This window comes from Salvelinus sp. IW2-2015, linkage group LG16, assembly GCF_002910315.2.
Source record: "Salvelinus sp. IW2-2015 linkage group LG16, ASM291031v2, whole genome shotgun sequence".
NCBI lineage: Eukaryota > Metazoa > Chordata > Actinopteri > Salmoniformes > Salmonidae > Salvelinus > Salvelinus sp. IW2-2015.
Window position 1 is genome coordinate 24,889,431 of NC_036856.1, and position 14,587 is coordinate 24,904,017.

The window sequence follows — 14,587 nt, forward strand, 5'->3', positions numbered from 1 at the left end:
GTTTAAAGACTTAAACTCCGCTCTCATTTGATGAGTGGTATAGTCTTAAACCCCCGCCTCTCATTGATGAGTGTATAGTCTAAACCGATGTTTAAAGACTTAAGCCCCCCCTCCAATATATTTCAGTATGATGTAGAAGACGTCCCCCAAGAAGTCACAGCATGTCACATCAGCATCCAGCTCTGCAGGATCAGGTACTGTATAGGCTATTAGCTAAAGTAAGGTGCATTCTTCTACACACAACCTAGAGGTTCCTTACATTACTTAATGACACAATCTGTTTTGTTTCTAGAACGATACTGAAACAAAATGCACGGCGAACTGGAGCTGTGAACTGTGTATGTAGTCTCTCTGTGATAATACTGAAGGCTTGATGCATGGTGAACTGGGAGATGTGAACTGTGTATGTAGTCTACTGTGTGTAATACTGAAGGCTTGATGCATGGTGAACTGGAGGTGAACTGTATGTAGTCTACTGTGTGTAATACTGAAGGCTTGATGCATGGTGAACTGGAGATGTGAACTGTGTATGTAGTCTACTGTGTGTAATACTGAAGGCTTGATGCATGGTGAACTGGAGATGTGAACTGTGTATGTAGTCTACTGGTGTGTAATACTGAAGCTTGATGCATGGTGAACTGGAGATGTGAACTGTGTATGTGTCTACTGTGTGTAATACTGAAGGCTTGATGCATGTGAAACTGGGAGATGTGAACTGTGTAAATGTATCTGACTGTGTGTAATACTGAAGGCTTGATGCATGGCAAGATATAATAGTTGTGATGACTTGTTGAGTAGTTATAGATATCACTGAAAACCCCTTTAGTAATAGTGGCTTTTGTTTGCATGGTGGTATTGTGAAAGTGGGGTGTAATTTGACTTGATCACCCAATGAGGCACTACTCCTAATATTTATTCTTCCTTTTTCTTCAAGGAAGCAGATGTTCTTCTAAGGGACACCCTAGAGGCAGCAAGGTGGTGCGAACGCCAAMCATTTAAAGGCACTGTTTCCCTCCCAAGTGTAATTGGGATGGACGGGGAAGACCGCATTACAACCCTTAAAGAACTACGGTTGTATGATGGCCTGAATGAAGAGGAAAATATTCTCCTCAAGGAACCATTCATGTTCTCGTTCCAGTTAGAGATTATGAGATGTTCTATGTGGAGGAAGTTGACAACAAGGAAATGACTGTCTTTGCCTCTTGAGGAGCAGGAGTGAAGCCATTTTTCAGGAGTGGTCAAACCTTGTTTTTGTCTGCTGTGTTAATTGTTTCAATTGTTAATAGTTTATGTTGTTTAGTAAAGATGACGTAGAAGTCACCCGAGTCTCTGATCTCTTTACTGGAGCTGGCATAACTTAAAGTATAAAGCACATTCAGCTTATGGTATATGGTACCAATATGGTATAGTCTGTCTCCATTCTCATGAGGAAAGTAAATAGCATTATAAATCAGGATAAGCAGTAACTGTGTCTGTGTGTATGTGTATATATATATATATATATATATATGCTCAATGAAATAATATAATTACAAAGTTATAACATTTATCAACACAATTTTAACAGTACATGACATACATAACAAGTCTGTTGTTCACTGCAACAATATCAGTAGCTTGTCTCAAATATAGCATGAAGCAAACAGTGTTACAACACATCTGCTTATACCACTTATTACGTATTACGATCTTCAAAAATGAAATACGTTTGTAATCAACGTGTGCCTTGCGCAAACGTGTGTTTGTATTCAGTGTGTGACTGTCAAACCTCAGATGGACAGAAAGGTGGCCGAGGTCAAACGTATGTGTTGAGAAGCTTGGTGAGTTGTTGACATTATTGGATAGAGATTGAAAAGTGATAGTTGAGCATTTTTTTGTTGATATTATTCAAATTCGTTTATACAAATGACAGGAGACGGAGGATGTAGATTATAAATAGTTTTCTTGGTTTGTAACTTTATTTTTGTGTCCAGTTAGTGTAATTTATTTCAATTTGCCTTGCTARCTTCAGTTACCAGCTCGAGTGTGCAGTTTTCGCCGCAAACACTACCACAAATTTCTTWGACTTTTTGTTGAAGAACATATTTCATTCTCTTGGGTWCACGGAAAAAGTGCGATTTAAAACCGAACGTCGACCTCTGCCTGAGATCAGTTTCATGAAGAAGGATGAAAMGGGGAGGGCGTTCAATACCAACTGCTATCAAAGGTMATTTTTTGGTTACTACATGATTCCATGTGTGTTATTTCATAGTGTTGATGTCTTCACTGTTATTCTACAATTTAAAAAAATAAKAAGAAGAAAAACCCTTGAATGAGTAGGTGTGTCCAAACTTTTGACTGGATCGACACCCCTGCGTTTTGGGGCATGCAAGAACTGGCTTTTAGAGGACACGRAGAGAKGGAAAGTTCCGTTAACAAGCGGTAAWTGCACGTTACGATGCTTTACTCGCTGAACATATGGAACGCTCTACTGTCTTTTCTGGGATGTAGAAATCAATTCAGAATGATTTGATTGCTTCCACCGCATCATCCATTAATAGTTAGATTAAAGAGGTTGACGCAGCGCATTTTCCGCGCGTAACTGGACTCAAGTAGACTTTCCACTTTGCTCCGGTATTTATTTAGCAAAGATGATAACACATAACCACACCGGACAGACACAAGAAAAAGCTCGTTACATAAATGTTGTAGCAGCCTAGGCTAGACATAAACATTAGACATCTAACATGCTGTATGGGATGAAAACGAGACAATCTTTCCGTCTGATCTACTGTAGGCTACTGCATACAGCCTATGTGCGCTGTCCATTTGGTCAGGGTAACTAATTGGTAACGTTATGTATTTCTAGTCAATTTGTATGTCAGGAGAAAATGTGATAAAAATTSGGCTGGCTATGCTGCCTATACGTTTTCAATCTAAAGTTATTAACTGGAATTAATCCATCAATTTGATAGTGATGACAGATGTGAGTACATGTTTTATAAGGCCTACAGTTGCATACAGTAGGCCTGCATGATGCAAACATTCAGAGCCAGTGTCAGGTTTTGGCCAAGACTGTTCGGGTTTTGGTCACTAGATGTCCCCATTGCACCTTTTTTGTACCTTTTGTTTTTCTTGCTCTAATTATTGTTTGCACCTGTAGGTCATTCCCTTGTTAGTATTTAAACCCTGTGTGTTCCTCAGTTCCTTGCTCAGTGTTTGTAAGTTAGCACCCAGCCCCAGCCTTGTTTTATACAGATATTTCTCTTGTTGGATTTTCCAGAGGTTCTCTGGTTTAGTTCTTGTGTATTATTTGAGTAGTCTTTTGAGGTTTGTTTTTTCCCTGCTGTTTTTTACCACTTTGTGGAGTTTCTTTTGTATTTTTGGAGGATTTCTATTTTTGTGCCTCTTGGCGTTATTTTTGGACATTGTGGATTTAGTTTCTTTGCCTGAAGATTTTGTTCTTTAATTAAACCACCATCTCTAGTACTGCTGTGTCTGCCTCATCTTCTGGGTTCTGATGATTATTAGTGACTGTTTCTCGCACCGGGTCCTGACAGCCAGGAGTTTTTTCCAGTTTAAAACCATGTGACCTGATTAGGAAAAACAAATTCCATCATASCTCTTATAAAACCTTTTTACAACTGATTAATCACTGTCATACCTTATAGGGTCCAGAGTTTTCCTGGTTAGGTTAACAGATAAGGAAAAACTCTTGGGCCGAGGTGATAAAAATTGCCCCTTCCACTCTGGGACCTATGGTGCCACCAGTCTGCTTGCATTTGTCAGTTATCGTCAGTTATGTGGATGATCAGGGCTTTATTCTGGAACATTTATTGGGCTACTTTGATGTGTCAAGTGGGCGAGAGTCTGTGTTTAACTTAGTTGAGCTGTTCCCTGATTAAGAGGTGATGACAGCTCCRCTCCACTACCATTGTCAACTCTCTCCTGCCATGAACTGAATCCACGCCTCATGTGCCTGATCATTCACTGGCACATTTTATGTTTCCTCTCTAAGCACTGTGAGTACCCCAACTCATTTTCAAGTCATTCACATACACAAACACAATCATATTATTGCACATCAAAGATTTTACTCCTTGCTTGGACTWACTCATTCTTAGGTCTTTTGTCTAACTGTGTAGTGTTATTGTTTGTCTTCCCAGTCAAATCCTGCATTGAAGTCAAGCCTCTGAACACCAACTCATGCCTCATACCCTCATTCAATCACTGCTGTGATCCCTTCCCAACTGTGTACAGCAACTCATGCCTCATACCCTCATTCAATCACTGCTGTGATCCCTTCCCAACTGTGTACAGTAAGTAGCCCTCTCATTCCCGTTCCTCATAATATTGTTCTATAAATGTCTTTATTAAATGCTTTAAGTTAAAATAATTACTCTTTGACGATTTTTGAAACACACTTTGACGTCTCCATGCGTTCCTCACCACAAAACACCAGTCTCAATGTCAACAGTGAAGAGGCGACTCCGGGATACTGGCCTTCTAGGCAGAGTTCCTCTGCCCATCTCAATCTTTTATTTTTATTGGCTAGTCTGAGATGTGGCTTTTTTGTTGCAACKCTGCCTAGAAGGCCAGCATCCCGGAGTCGCCTCTTCACTGTTGACRTTGAGACTGGTGTTTTGCGGGTACTATTTAATGAAGCTGCCAGTTGAGGACTTGTGAGGCGTCTGTTTCTCAAACTAGACACTAATGTACTTGTCCTCTTGCTCAGTTGTGCACCGGGGCCTCCCACTCCTCTTTCTATTCTGGTCAGAGCCAGTTTGCGCTGTACAAGATCTTCAGTTTCTTGGCAATTTCTCGCATAGAATAGCCTTCATTTCTGGAATAGCCTTCACTTAGGAAATTTCTAAGTGACCCCAAACTTTTGAATGGTAGTGTACATAGGAAACCACATGAGCATGTTGTGGTTGGCTGATCTAAGCAGGAGATTTTGGAAGATAGAAAATAGATGAAAATAAGATATAAGGGAGTTAGCTTACCAGTTCTTATTTTGTTTTCTGGAGAGAAAAACATTTGAGATGAGATCTAGAATGATTAATGGTTTCATGTCAAACACAGAGCGTAAGTAAATAAACTGTTCATCTCTGGAGAATAGTATTATTAACCATTTTACATTACATGTAACAATATTTAAGTTTTCATTATCATAAATGGAGTCAAGGTTAATCTAATGTGGGATAAATATTTGTATAGTAATTCATCACTATCTCTTTCTCTCGCTCTCTGCAGTCCAGCTCTGATCCAATGCAGTGTATGGAGAGCAGTGCCCCCTGCTGGTTGACCGTCAGAACAGCTGCCAATGACTGGACCTGGACCAGGTCAGCATCATCTCCAGCTGGACAACTGGACTGGATCAGGTCATCCTCTACAGCTGGAAGAGCAGGACCACACCAGGTCAGCACAAACACTCAACACAAATATTAGTCTCTAAGCTTACAGAGAACGACCCATGTACGATCACACAGAAACTGTGACCATTCCCCAACACACGTGGCCATGTGCTGTAATTCCTGTGTACACACACAGATACGATCTCGTATAGCCCCCACAATCCACACATAAGCACAGACAAACAAAGACCCACAACACAAGCTGTAGAACACGCTCTGCGTAGAGACAGGAATGTAACTAGCCCTTAAAGTGAGGTCTGCTGTGGAGAAACCGGAAAAGTACTTGAGTAAAAGGAAACCATTCTTCCAGGTCACAGTTTTTTTCTGGCTCCTCTGAGGCTCCTTGTCTATCTGCTATACTGTGTATTTCTGTGGGGTTTCTTGTGAAACCTGTTTAAGAGCAAGAGGACTTACTGTACTATCATACAGATCAGCACTAACTAAGCAAACAGAACTTACACTGAGTTTGGATGAAACTCCAGATCTATGCAACTAACAGGTCTATCTGTACTAGTTAGCACAGTGATGATGTATCAGATGCACAGGGTGCATATAGTATGTTGAAGTATGAAGCACAGAGGGGTATAYAATACACTATGCATCATGAGGGGAAAGCTACATAGTGTACATATACAAATAAAAAATACTGGTCTGTTTATTTGAAGCACACATATGCTACTGGTCATTTGAGGAACAAGTAGTATGTTACTATCATTAAGATATCCGAGATCCCACGGAGATCAGTACAGTCTTTATTAGAGTTGCTCTGCTGTAGTCATGGGAAATGTCAAGACAAAACATTGGAGGTCCATCTTTTTCARCCAGAGGTTTTTCAGTCCATCCCAAAGAGAGGCTGTACAGGAAAAGCCCCATAAACCCTCTTAGAGAGACGTCCAGAATCAACAGCACATTCTAGCTTGCCAAAGAAGAGGTTGAAGAATATATGAATGGGTAGAAATGAACACGCATAGGTCTACTCACACACAGTCTGAAAAAGGTCCATGGAGTGTTTAATCAGGTCTACAGTATATGGAAACATAAAAGTAAATACATTCAAATGGTCAAACTAAAAACCATGACCTTTACCCTACAAACTGTATGAAGCCACATGTAATTCTGTCTGAACATCATGTTCTTATGACACAATCAAAGACTTACAGTGTTACACAATATTACTTCAAGAATCCAACCAGGTGCCAGAAGGATGAGTCAATATCCAAAGATTTTCAGGGGGTATTTGTGTCATGAATACAGAGGCTACCCTTTTGTGGCCAGAGTAGTATATTGCACCTGCGAAACCCAAGATGCATGTTGGTGTAATACACACTAATAAACACCTGAGGGCAGTCAAAGATTATATGCTATCAAGCAAACCAAGGTTACTGTGTCCTAGTGATGGAACGCTGTTCAACCCATAGAGATAGATAGAGGACTCATCTTTGTATCTGTGCCATTATAGCGTCTGTGAATATTTTTATTTATTTAACCTTTATTTAACCAGGAAGGGCTCATTGAGATTTAAAATCTATTTTTCAAGAGCGTCCTGGCCAAGATAGGCAGCACCAAGTCATTACAAAAATTACAGACAGACAACATGAAAAACTACAAGTAAAATGGGCAGTGCAATTGTGGCTATCTCCATTTTAAGCAGTAGAGGCTGGTAGGAGGAGCTATAGGAGGACAGGCTCATTGTAATAGCTGGAAATAAATTAATAGAATGGAACAAACACATCAAACATATGGAAACCACATTTGACTCTGTTCCATTTACACCATTCCAGCCATTACAATGAGCCTGTCCTCCTATAGCGCCTCCCAACAGCCTCCACTGATTTTAAGGTAGTACATTTTCTTCTTCACGATCGGCTGATCCCTCCCGATGACATGATTCCTGAAATTCTGCTAATTTTGTCATAGATTAAACATTTGATCTCAATACATTTTTCTGTTCCCAGAACTAAAATCTGTTACAGAGTGGACACCTTTTTGTAGGCTTTACCCTTCGCCAAAGTTTTAAAAAATTGCATTGTTTAGCAAGAGCGAATTGAGTTATTGTACACGCGCACTTCACAGAGAAGGCATTCTCTAACGGAAATATTCAAATACATGCTAGAATGCACCAATAGGATCTCGCTAGCTCTTGCTTGGCTCTGCCCACCTCCTTGCTTGCTCTGCCCACTATGATTAATATGCTCCAATTGGAAATGACATGCTGTGGTCTATCTTGGGTTATTTACAAMAAAAAAAACATGTGAAACAAGAGACTGCAGGTTAGTGATTAGTGAAGTTGATGTCTCTTAAGGTATCTATTTACAGTAAACACACTGTGCCGATTGTCCTATGTCCACCGTCCTAGCTGAGGAATGCTCAACTCTCTTATAGGGTGGCGGGGTTGAGTTTTGATAACTGGTCGCGGGATTTGCTAGCAACAACATTGAGTCACCATCAGTTGATTATTGTGAAAATGTCTGGTTGTATTTGCTAAAAGTTTTTATTAAAAGCATGAATTTCAGCACCCTGCTGAAGGACCGCAGTTGTACAGGACAAACATAGGGTAGGCTACAGGTAAGCATTTTCCAAATAGACATTTTTACAAGAATCAACTGATGGTGACTCAATGTTGTTGCTAGCAAATCCCGCAACCAGTTATCAAAACTCAACTCTGCCTCTATATAAGAGAGTGGAGTTGAGCGTTCCTCAGCTAACCGTCACCTGAGCTTATAGCAGCACGAAGTATGGGTGATAGAGGTGCTGCAGCACCCCCTGTTGGTGAGGTGGTAAAACTGCATACATTTGCATTCTTGATATAAATGACAATGGGATTTGGGTAGGGGAGAGAAAAAAAACATGGGATATTTATATATGGGCCACGTTCTGCATGGAGAGCTCTCAGCTCTGTTTTGTAAGTGGTGCGCTCATAATATGCTCTTATCTATTCAGTTGGGGGTTTGGAGTTGGACACATGCTCTGCTGTAAGATCCCTCTAGCCCTCTCTCCCTCTTCTCTCACCCTTGTGGTGGATATCAAGTGATCTGGAGCAGTGCTCACAATACTTTTCCACTTCTATTGTCTATTAGTTTATCATTCTAAACTTGGCGAAAAAGGAATGGGAACAATATCAAATTAGGAACATGTCATTTTCTCACCCTCGGCTCGCAGGCCAGCTCCTGCCTATGTCAAACACGTAGATGTACTAGCCCACTAGTCTAGCAAGGAACACAGTGCTGGACGTGGTCCAGTGAGTGGTGCTTTCCACCCGCTGGTGCTGGATCGAGGTAAGTGGTCCACGATGGATTGCATAGCTGTCCATTTGTGCTCAGTTTTAATAGGCACAATCTTAGTTACTAGACAACACCCATCTCGTTATCTCTCTCACACACACACCCATTGTAATTATGCAGTACAAAGAAATGTGCGCTCTGTTCAAAATGGTGTATTCCTAGGTGGCGTGTGAGTTTCAAGTTTGCAAGTTTCAAGTTGGGGAACGCTTACAATTTATATTACCATTTCTACCGATCTGCGTGCCATTTATGATTTTCATATGCGCATTTTTGTGTTTCATTTTAATGATATAATGTTTTTGTTTCTCAATCATTGTCACATAGTTAATAATACAAATCTGAATTAAAATGATAAAAATCTAAAAGTAAAAATTCCACTAATGCGAGACCACCAGCCTCTGCCGTTTGGACACATTGATTCACCTTGAGCCATTGAAAGCTAAAGAAATGAGGGCATGGAACTAAGAGCCTAGGCCAAAGTAGCAGTAGGCCTATAATTTCCATTGTCAACTAAGTAAAAATACATAAAAACAGAAAATATCCAGATCAAAATGCAGGTTCTTTCAATTGCATTTATCTCCCAACTCCGCCTGTCTGCCTCCCTTTCTATCTGTCTTGACTTGAGCTATCGCTAGTGAAGTGCAACATTGTAGCCTATCAAATCAATCAACTAGGTCCGACCCAATGACCGTATGAAGGTACTGCCCGAAGCTGTCGCAACATTGTATCAACTAGCCTATTCCGGGCCCTCAGAGTTCACGGAGCCAGTGAGAAATATGTTCAGGTATTTTATGAAATATGGGTTCCTCAGAGCATTACATTTTGCTCTCTCACACTGAGCCCTGGTGATTATCGATGTCACGGCCGTTGAAGGAACTGGACCAAGGTGCAGCGTGGTGAGCGTACATTTTCTTTTATTTGTAAAAATGTCACCAACAAAACAATAAACACTACAAAACAAACCGTGAAGCTAAATGCTATGTGCCATAAACAAAGTCAACTTCCCACAAAGACAGGTGGGAAAAAGGGCTACCTAAGTATGGTTCTCAATCAGAGACAACGATAGACAGCTGTCCCTGATTGAGAACCCTACCAGGCCAAAACATAGAAATACAAATAATAGAACATAGAATACCCACCCCAACTCACACCCTGACCAAACCAAAATAGAGACATTAAAAGGATCTCTAAGGTCAGGGCGTGACAATCGAGGTATTTTTCAAATAATGTGAGGAACTATTATAATTTTTTTAAACTGACTTTGTTGACTTACTGTGTGAAAAAAATACTGGAGAAGCTCAGCTTAATAGTGGTAGTGAGTTAAGACTGCTCTCCCTCATAGCAGTGGTGTGTGGGTGTGTGGTAGTCTGTGCCTTGACTCGTAGCCATCGCTATAGTTATTGAGATATTGCGGCAGGTGACCGCCGACCACATCTTGTGGAGGATCTTCTCTGGTAACTGGCATACTTGGGCTGTAGCGGTTACTGGATCCGGCTCGGAGAACCATGAAAAATATGGGTAGGTTGTAGAATTGAAGGACAATTAAAATAGGGGGAAATTGTAGGTGCTGGTTTTAGGCCGGTAGCAACCACCACAGTGTGTCTGTCCAGAACATGAGTAAGCAGTATTCCATTTTAAGGGGATTTAATAAATGATCCACACACACATGAACATCCAACACCACTCTGACAGTAATTGTGGTTATTGAGATGCACAAACAATAATATATCAGACAGACAGGGAGTCAGCCCACAGGATTTTCTTTCTCAGCAGGAGGGAAAAACTGGTAGTGCTCATCAGGATCGGGAAAGCACGTTTCTGACCACACAGTGTGCTGGGGTCCTACACCAACTGAAACAGAAGTCCCAGGAATCTAGGCCACTGATAGGCTGAAGGAAATGTGGTGATAAGTAATTGGCGTGGCCTTGACCAATAAGACACTAACAGAAGTGGGGGTCATCTGAATGGGAGACGAAGCTGCCTGACTAGAACTAACCAGAAGGGATGGCTAGAATCAGCTGACCGGACCTGGCCGTTTTTACACCCAGAGCTATCTAACAATACAAATGTGTATACATTCAAGCTGAAAAGTGAGTGACTATCTGAAAGGTTTGCTAAACAATTGTTCCGTCTGTTTCTAACACACAACCAACATTCCCAGCTCAGCTGACAGGTGTTGGGTGAGGTGAGATGTATTGTTACATCACCTCTTGGACACCAGATGTTGACCTCAGCTAACCCCTCTCAGCACATCAATAATAAATACATAGTCTCGCTCATATTTGAAATGTTCCTTAGCTGTCATGAAAGTGATCATCAATGATCTAAGACAGTCCTCTGGCATTAGCATAATGTTTGTTGTTGCTAGTTAGTTGCATCAGAGTTGTGCAGCATGTGTGCTTAAATAGCTGGGTCTGCTGCATGTTGATACATAACCTGTCCAGGGATGAGTTTCCTAAAACCTTTGTAGCACTAAGGTAATTTTAAATCCATTGGTAGGAAATGGATGAGCAATGATCTTATTGCCACAAATGTTTTGTCAACCTCACCCCAGTGTTAATAACACTGCTGCATCCTTCCTGTACAATGTAATGTACATACAGTAGTTATTGGTTTGAAATCTATCTCTGTTTGTAGGATGAATCTAAATGACAAAGGCTAATGATTTTTTCCATTACCTTTCAGTGTTCTCCTAGCAGCACCTGCTCTTCCAGACCACACAGAGCATCTGGAGCTCAGAGACACCTGTCATCATCATTGACCTCTGACCCCCAGCTGGAGCGCCGCTCTGGAAACACTGGGAAGAGCCCTGCCGGTAACAAACACACACACACACACACACCAAGTTTAATTGGCTATAATCGTGTAATGTAAAGGCTAATACAATGGTTTTGAAAGACAGAATCAGAGAACATGGGTTGTGTGTGACACTGTCTTTGTGTATCTGTGTGTGTGTTTTACAGACACTCCCATATGTGTGTCTGCTGCTGACAGGCCAGACTAATAGGCAGTCTGTTTTTGCCTACAGTAAATATCTACTCCATGGAAAACCAGATGGGTGTGTGTGTGTGTGTGTGTGTGTGTGTGTGTGTGTGTGTTCATAGCTGAGGCTTTGAGTTACCCAATACATTATTCAGTGAGAGCTCCAGCACCAAGTGTCTGCTGCATGTCGATGTAAGACAATAATGTGCCCGAGTAACACTGCTGCATCCTCCCTGTACAATGTAATGTACAAACAGCAGTTATTGGTTTGAAATCTATCCCTGTTTGTAGGATGAATCTAAATGACAAAGGCCAATGACTCTTTCCATTACCTTTCAGTGTTCTCCTAGCAGCACCTGCTCTTCCAGACCACACAGAGCATCTGGAGCTCAAGGACACCTGTCATCATCATTGACCTCCAGCTTGAGCGCCGCTCTGGAATATTAGGAGGGTGTTCTTAATGTTTTGTACACTGTGTATATATACAAAAGTATGTGGACACCCCTTCAAATTTGTGGGGGTTTGGCTATTTCAGCCACACCCTTTGCTGACAGGTATATAAAATTGAGCAGACGGCCATGCAATCTCCATAGACAAACATTGGCAGGAGAAGTGGTAGGCAACACAAGCGCACAGAATGGGACTGCTGAGTGCTGAAGCGCGTAGTGTGTAAAAATCGCCTGTCCTCAGTTGCAACACTCACTACCAAGTTCCAAACTACCTCTGGAAACAACGCCAGCACAATAACTGTTCGTCAGAAGCTTCATGAAATGGGTTTCCATGGCCAAGCAGCCGCACACAAGCCTAACACAAACCATGTGCAATGCCTAGCGTTGGCTGGAGTGGTGTAAATCCCGCCACCATTGGACTCTGGAGCAGTGGAAATGCGTTCTCTGGAGTGATTTATCATGCTTCACCATCTGGCAGTCCGACAGACGAATCTGGGTTTGGCGGATGTCAGGAGAACACTACCTGCCCCAATGCATAGTGCCAACTGTAAAGTTTGGTGGAGGAGGAATAATGGTCTTGGGCTGCTTTTCATGGTTCGGGCTAGACCCCTTAGCTCCAGTGAAGGGAAATCTTAACACTACAGCATATAATGACATTCTAAGCGATTCAATGCTTCCAACTTTGTGGCAACAGTTTGGGGAAGGCTCTTTCCTGTTTCAGCATGACGATGCCCCTGTGCACAAAGCAAGATCCATACTGACCTCAACCCCATCGAACACCTTTGGAATGAATTGGAACACCGACTGCGAGCCAGGCCTAATCTCCCAACATCAGTGACCGACCTCATTAATGCTCTTGTGGCTGAATGGAAGCAAGTGCCCGTAGAAATGTTCCAACATCTAGTGGAAAGCCTTCCCAGAAGAGTGGAGGCTGTTATAGCAGCTAAGGGGGGACCAACTCCATATTAATTCTCATGATTTTGGAATTAGATGTTCGATGTGCAGGTGTCCACATACTTTTGGTAATGCAGTGTATATTCAAAGAGTTATGTTTTTAGTCTCACAGTTAGCCTGTAATGGCAACTCTTCAGCTTGAAATATTATTGTAAAGTCTCAGGTAAATACCAATCTGGGTCCTGGAGAGCTACAAGGTGTGCAGGCTTGTTTCAGCCCAGTACTAATGCACCTACTACCTAAGACAGTGAGACTAATGTTTTCCCCAGTAGGGGTTGTGGCCTGGATGCATTACATTTTTAAGAACGCTATGACTACAATGGCAGAGGTCTTCTCCTGAGTTACTGTACTCATGGCTCCCGTTCCTGAGCTGCTGCTGGCCACTCTGGATGATCTGCTCAAAACAGAGCTGAATAGATTCTAGTGGTTCCTGATAGAAGGTTTAGAAGGCGTTTCTTGCATCACAAAAGGCCAGCTGGAGAATACTAACAGATAGACTACGGTGGATAAGATGGTGGAGACCAAGGTATTGTGGGAGCTGTGAAGATCTCACTGGAGATCCTGAAGAAGATTAACCAGAACCAACTGGTTGAAACAGTAAAGAATGAGTACGATGAGGGTGAGACAGAACCAGCAGGTTAGAGGATTATAAAACATTTAAGATGACAACTGCACAAACAAATAACAGGACACTGATTTTTCAGTCAAGACAACCAAACAAGAACATTTGAATTTAACAAGCCGTCTTTCTCTTTCTCTCTCAGCCCAGTGTGCTTCAGAGGTTCTAGATGTCAGAGGTAAGCCGTATGAATTAACACAACAGCACCCAGAAGGCAGAATTTGACAGGTGACGCCATTATGATACCATATTATGGTTGTAAACTTCTGGTTCAGAAGACATCATATAACCAGATATCAACCAGGTAAAGATGTATTTTTTCATGACAACATCAAGACATCATGGGAAAGAAGTCATATTTTGGTTGTTATCTGGTCAGATAATTTCCTGTTGGCTAAAAATATGTTTTAAAAACAACCTGACCAAAACACATAATAATGATATTATTGCAAGGCCCTATTATTGCACTCTGACTAATCCAATCCAGATACACAAACATATACAATATAGTAATCATGACCGTAAAATAAATAATAAACTTTGATTTTCCTTGCAGACAAAGACAAACTGAAAGTCTAAATAAGTATGGTTGTATATATGAGGGGACTTCAAAGAAAGGGGAATCTGTCTAAATCTATCTGAACCAGATATACAGTGATCTCCATGTGATTGAGGGGGCCAGGGGAGGGGTCAGAGATGAGCATGAGGTCATACATCTGGAATCCAGAACACCAGCCACAGGAGAGACCGCTATTGAAGCCAGCCAATGTTCAAGCCCATGTAAAAGACTGTCTCTGTTCAGAAGTTTATTCACGACTGGGCAGAAGGAAAAGATCTTTCCACAAAATAAATCATTATGTAGGGGAAAACAACTGTGATTGAACTGCTTCATGAATTCTTCCCTAAAAT

The 14,587-nt window shown here is 41.5% G+C and overlaps 1 long non-coding RNA gene across 2 annotated transcripts; it reads left to right on the forward strand.

Moving 5' to 3' along the window:
* The first annotated feature begins 2,160 nt into the window (after window positions 1-2,160).
* LOC111975540 (uncharacterized) lies at window positions 2,161-4,232 on the forward strand. Of its 2 annotated transcripts, none has more exons than XR_002878851.2 (3): window positions 2,161-2,206; window positions 3,886-4,001; window positions 4,146-4,232. It is a non-coding gene; the product is annotated as an uncharacterized lncRNA (long non-coding RNA). The 2 variants fall into 2 exon arrangements; XR_002878852.2 differs by lacking the exon at window positions 2,161-2,206 and adding an exon at window positions 2,305-2,421.
* The last annotated feature ends 10,355 nt before the right edge of the window (window positions 4,233-14,587 follow it).